The following is a 6,135-nucleotide window of genomic DNA, read 5'->3' on the forward strand; positions in this document are numbered from 1 at the left end:
CCTCCCAGCAGCAGGGTCTTTTCCAATGAGTCAGCACTTCTCATCAGATGGCCAAAACATTGGAGTTTCAGCTTTAGCATCAGTCCTTCCAAAGAACACCCAGGACTGATCTCCTTTAGGATGGACTGGTTGGATCTCCTTGCAGTCCAAGGGACTCTCAAGAATTCTCCACACCACAGTTCAAAAGTATCAATTCTTCGGTGCTCAGATTTCTTCACAGTCCAACTCTCACATCCATACATGACCACTGGAAAAACCATAGCCTTGACTAGATGGACCTTTGTTGGCAAAGTGATGTCTCTGCTTTTCAATATGCTATCTAGGTTGGTCATAACTTTCCTTCCAAGGAGTAAGCGTCTTTTAATTTCATGGCTGCAATCACCATCTGCAGTGATTTTGGAGCCCCAAAAAATAAAGTCTGATGCTGTTTCCACTGTTTCCCCATCTATTTCCCATGAAGTGATGGGACCAGATGCCAGTCACATTAGGAAGTGAAATCCACTTTGGAACCCAGGAATCTAGGTTACTAAGGCATCTTGGGGGTTGACGAAACAAGCTGCTGGGCCAAAGCAACTCTATCTTTGATGGTATCTAGACTGCTTGCCCTGAAGGAGGCCCCAGCAAGCTGGGCCAATGCAAATACTCTCCTTCGTTATGGTTATTGCTCTTACTTGTATACAGCCTATATGATAGCATCCCTACAGTTAGTAGACCCCTGAGACCTGTGGAAATCAGCCAGGTAAACAGCTGCAGGGAGGGTGGCTGAGCATCAAGCCCTGTGAGAAGAGTTTCAGCCAGTGAGCCACCAGGTGTGGATTCTGACCCAGAGCTCACCTCCCTCTACACTAAATGGCGCCAATGGAAGTGACACATAAGGAGCTGTTCCCTCCTACTGTTGCTGTTGTTCAGTCGCTCAGTGGTGTCCAGCTCTTTTGTGACCCACAGACTGTAGTCCACCAGGCTCTTTTGGAGAAGGCAATGGCAACCCACTCCAGTACTCTTGCCTGGAGAATCCCATGGACGGAGGAACCTGGTAGGCTATAGTCCATGGGATCGCTAAGAGTCGGACATGACTGAGGGACTTCACTTTCACTTTTCACTTTCATGCATTGGAGAAGGAAATGGCAACCCACTCCAGTGTTCTTGCCTAGAGAATCCCAGGGACAGAGGAGCCTGGTGGGCTGCCGTCTATGGGGTTGCACAGAGTTGGACACAACTGAAGTGACTTAGCAGCAGCAGCAGCAGGCTCTTTTATCTATGGGATTTCTCAGGCAAGAATACTGGAGCAGGTTGCCATTTCCTTCTCCAGGGGATCTTCCCAACCCAGGGATCGAACCCATATCTCCTGGATTGGTAGGCAGATTCTTTACCACTGAGCCACCTGGGAAGCCCGTTTGTTCCCTCCTTATACCAAGCCTCAGATTATATCCTAGGCAGAATGGCCTCCCAGTGTAATCAAACGAGACCCATCTGGCTGGCAGGTTTGTGTTCTAATGATCCTACTATATATGTAATCTCAGTGGGACACTCTCTGGATTGTGAAGCTGCCATTGACAAAATGTTCCTACAATTAACCCATCAGTGTGCCCAGCAGCTACACATTATGGAGGAACTCCCCACAGAGCTGAGTCACAGATATCACACTCTCTTTTGCAAGGTGCCCCTGATGATCCTACAGAGCTCGTTGAGATGTGCTCAACTAGCATTAGATCCTGCACTTGTGATTTCACTCTGAGACAGGCCTCTAGCATACACACTCGGAACATGACACCAGCCAGCCACTCCATGAGTCTCTCCCCAGGGAGGTCACCTTCCCTGGAACTGGCCTCCACCATCCCCAAGACACCAGAGACTCAGAGGACATAGCCCCAGCCCAGGAGCTTGCTACTGGAGACACCAGCACCTCAGCCAACACACTTCAACTCCACTAGACTTTTGGATGCCCCCCTTCTTGCATCCACCCTGCCAGGTGGGAGATGGCTGTGGGGACTATCAGCCTGGAGGATGAGTTGCAAAAACGCCTCCAGTTGGTCAGCTCAGATCACATAGGCCTCCCCAGTGGCTCAGTGGTAAAGAATCTGCTTGCAATGCAGGAGCGTCAGGAGATGCGGGTTTGATCCCTGGGTGGGGAAAATCCCCTGGAGAAGGGTATAGCAACACACTCCAGCATCCTTGCCTGGAGAATCCCATGGCCAGAGGAGCCTGGCAGACAATAGTCCATAGGGTCGCAAAGAGCCAGACACGACTCAAGCGACTGAACATGCGCTGTCAGCTCAGAAGACATAGATATTTTATGAAATATCTATCTGCTTGCCTCAAGAACCATGCCTCTATCAAAACATTTGCAAAACCTAAGTTCCCCACCAACTGCTTGGCTGCACTAAACATTGTTCACCTCAATGTTGTTAACCACGATTTGGCACTTGCCATCTACTTCTACAAGGATTAAATCATGTGCTGCTACAGCTTTTGACCCTCAACACCCCCTTGAAAGGAGCTCAGGGTGGAACGCAGAAATGAGGCACTCTGTGCTCTGAGGAAAACTGGCAGAACAGGTCTTCAGACAGGATTTTTCAGGAGCTGATTTTATGAGCCCAATTCTTACATCTCTTTCTATCTAGAAAAACACTAAATTCCTTCACGGTGACATCTGCTCCTCATGACTAGCAGAAACGTTCTGCAAAAATGTGTGCTTGATTGCCTGTACTCCCCCTTCACCAAAAGCACATATAGACTAAACCTCCTCCCTACCTCTTCGGAGTTTTCTTAGAACTCTCTGAAATGCTGTCTAACAAGCTGTAGCCCTCATTTTGCCCCAAATAAAACTTACCTTGCAACTCTCACTTTGTGTGTTTTCTTTTAAGTTAGCAATTTCAAGCCAAACAATGTATTTGAAATCATGCTAATCATGAAGTAAGGCACTTCCTCAAAACGCCTCTAGCTTGACATGCTTGGAGCCCAAGGTCAGGAACTTCTGGGTACTGTGTTCCTGCTCAGTGTCCTATTAATAGATTACAGCCTTTCTTCCCTCCTGAGGCATCCATGAGAGACCTTGCTCCCCCATTATTCCCTCCCCCCGCTTTTGGCAATACCTCCACACCCGAAATTGCCACTTCTGAGTTGAACAGTAATGTGTTGGTAAACGTTCACTGGCTCATCATCAAGGGGTGGGAGGGGAATAATGAGGAAACGCTTGCTAATGCTATCTTTGTATAATGTTTTATGCAGAATGGAACATACATGCATTCTTAGTTACTCAGTTGTATTTGACTCTTTGGGATCCTGTGAATGTAGCCCACTGGGCTCTTCTGTCCATGAGATTCTTTAGGCAAGAATACGGGAGTTGGTTGCCTTTTCCTCCTCCAAGGAAACTTCCTCCAGAGATCGAACCAGTGTCTCTTGTGTCCCCTGCATGGGCAGGCAGATTCTTTTACCACTGAGCCACCTGGGAAGCCCCAGGGAACAGAGAAAATTTACTAATTGTTCAGATGGTGAAAAGAGGAAGGAGACGGCTAATTAGTAGAACCAAGGAGTGGTTGTTGTTTTCAGTTGCTAAGTCGTGTTTGACTCTTTGTGACCTCGTGGACGACAGCATGCTAGGCTTCCCTGTCCTTCACTATTTCCCAGAGTTTGCTCAAACTCATGTCCATTGAGTCAGAATATTTGTTGGTTGGTTTGTTAAGATGCGATGACTTTAGAACAAATTTGCATCCCCTCCCTCCCAGCCTGTGCAGACCACATGGAAAGCAGAATTGGGAAAGGTTGGTATTCAAAAGTAGTTGCACTCTCTTCTCTTTTAAACAGAGAGAAGTGGGAGAAGGAAGCAGACACAGAGATAAAATAGCACCTTTCCTAACCTAACTGGTCAAATTATACAGGTAACCAAAAAATGACTGAAGAACAAACAACATGAGTTCACAGACTTACCTTCACAGGGAAGAACATCAGTTTAAACAATAAATTTTCTGGAAACTAATGCTTAAGTTTTGCTGTTTAGAGATGCTGTTTCCCCTAGGAAATCACAAGTTCTTGCTAAGGCAGAGTTCTCACTTTCCCTCTAACGTTTTTGAATGATCTCTCACTTTCCCAACAATTCTCATTGCATTTTGATGTTTGAAATCATTTCTATCTGACATCTGGAACAAATGCGTGGCATTTCTAGGAAACTAACTTTTCCTTTTTTTTCCTCAAAAAAAAGTTACATTTAGAGTAACACATCTTCCTCGAAAATTCATGTGCTTCGCATTCTTAACATTTTTATATCCCAGTGAGAGAAATAGAGCAGAGAGCAGTGGCAGGTCAAGTTGAAAGGAGATGAGCTTTAAAATCAGGCAGACTGAGACTTGCATGACAGCTCTGTCGGTGAATAAAATGGTATAATAACCCCTACTTCACGGTTATGTCTTGGCACTTAACTGAGATAGCACATTCCAAGCTCACGGTGCTGTCCCCGGCACATAGTTCAGTTCAGTTCAGTCAATCATGGCCGACTCTCTGCAACCCCATGGACTGCAGCGTGCCAGGCTTCCCTGTCCATCACCAATTCCTGCTGCTGCTGCTGCTGCTAAGTCGCTTCAGTCGTGTCCAACTCTGTGCGATCCTATAGATGGAAGCCAACCAGGCTCCCCCATCCCTGGGATTCTCCAGGCAAGAGTACTGGAGTCATCAACTCCTGGAGCTTACTTAAACTCACGTCCATCGTGTTGGTGATGCCATTCAGCAACTCATCCTCTGTCGTCCCCTTCTCCTCCTGCCTTCCTGTCTTTTCCAATGAGTCAGTTCGTAGCATCAGATGGCCAGAGTATTGGAGTTTCAGCTTCAGCATCAGTCCTTCCAATGAATATTCAGGACTGATTTCCTTTAGGATGGACTCTCTATTACTTAAATTATTTCAAAATAGTTGTTAAGGTTACCAATAGTCTAGTAAATACCCACTGGTATTGTTGTGGCTTTGGATGGTGAGAACATAATACTAAACAACCTTGATAAGTCCAAAACTGGTCTATTAAATAAAATCATGAATTTCAAGACAAGCACAGATATATAAATAAAGCTGTGTTAGTTTCTTATTCCTGCTGTAACAAATTACCACAAATTCCGTGGCTTATTATAACACGAATTTATTATCTTACACTTCTGCAGGTCAGAAGCCAAAAGTATTGGCAGCACCACCCTCCTTCCAGTGGCCGTGGGGAAATTTTGGTTCCCTCCTTCTTCCAATTTCTTAGTGACTGTCTGCGTTCCTCTGCATTCCTGCCTCTTTCTCCATCTTCCAAATGTCTCTCTCCAATTTCTACTCTTGTCATCATATCTCTTATACTGCTGAGCCTTAATCTCCTATCTCCTTTTTGTAAGCACACTTGTGATTACATTCAGTTCAGTTCAGTCACTCAGTCGTGTCCGACTCTTTATGACCCCATGAACTGCAGCACTCCAGGCCTCTCTGTCCATCACCAACTCCTAGAGTTTACCCAAACTCATGTCCATTGAGTCGGTGATGTCATCAAACCATCTCATCCTCTGTTGTCCCCTTCTCCTCCTGCCCTCAATCTTTCCCAGCATGAGGGTCTTTTCAAATGAGTCAGCTCTTCGCATCAGGTGGCCAAAGTATTGGAGTTTCAGCTTCAGCATCAGTCCTTCCAATGAACACCCAGGACTGATCTCCTTTAGGATGGACTGGTTGGATCTCCTTGATTACATTGGGTCCACCTAGATAATCCAGATAACTTCTGTCTTTCAAGGTCTTTAATTCAATATCATCTGCAAAGTCCCCTTTTCCACGTAAGGTAATATAGTCACTGGTTCTGGGGATTGGGATGTGGCAATTTTGAGGGGCCCATTCATCAGCCTACAGCAAGACCCAAGACAAATTACACAGATATGACATAGAGAAAATAGCAGTTTGACAGTAAAAGGCTTGGGATTTATTGTGGAGCATAATATGTGCCAGAAACAGAAAGGAAATGCTGTAATTTAAACAGCAAATATGATACTGGGGTAAGATAGGAAGAAAACTATGCTGTTTATTTACAGCTGATTTGGACTTAAGAATAAATGCCATTACCAGTTTTATATAGCAAAGTATAGAATAGACTCCAAGGAGGAAAATTCTTAATTACAAAAATCATCATACAT

The sequence above is a fragment of the Budorcas taxicolor genome, chromosome 2, assembly GCF_023091745.1.
Source record: "Budorcas taxicolor isolate Tak-1 chromosome 2, Takin1.1, whole genome shotgun sequence".
NCBI lineage: Eukaryota > Metazoa > Chordata > Mammalia > Artiodactyla > Bovidae > Budorcas > Budorcas taxicolor.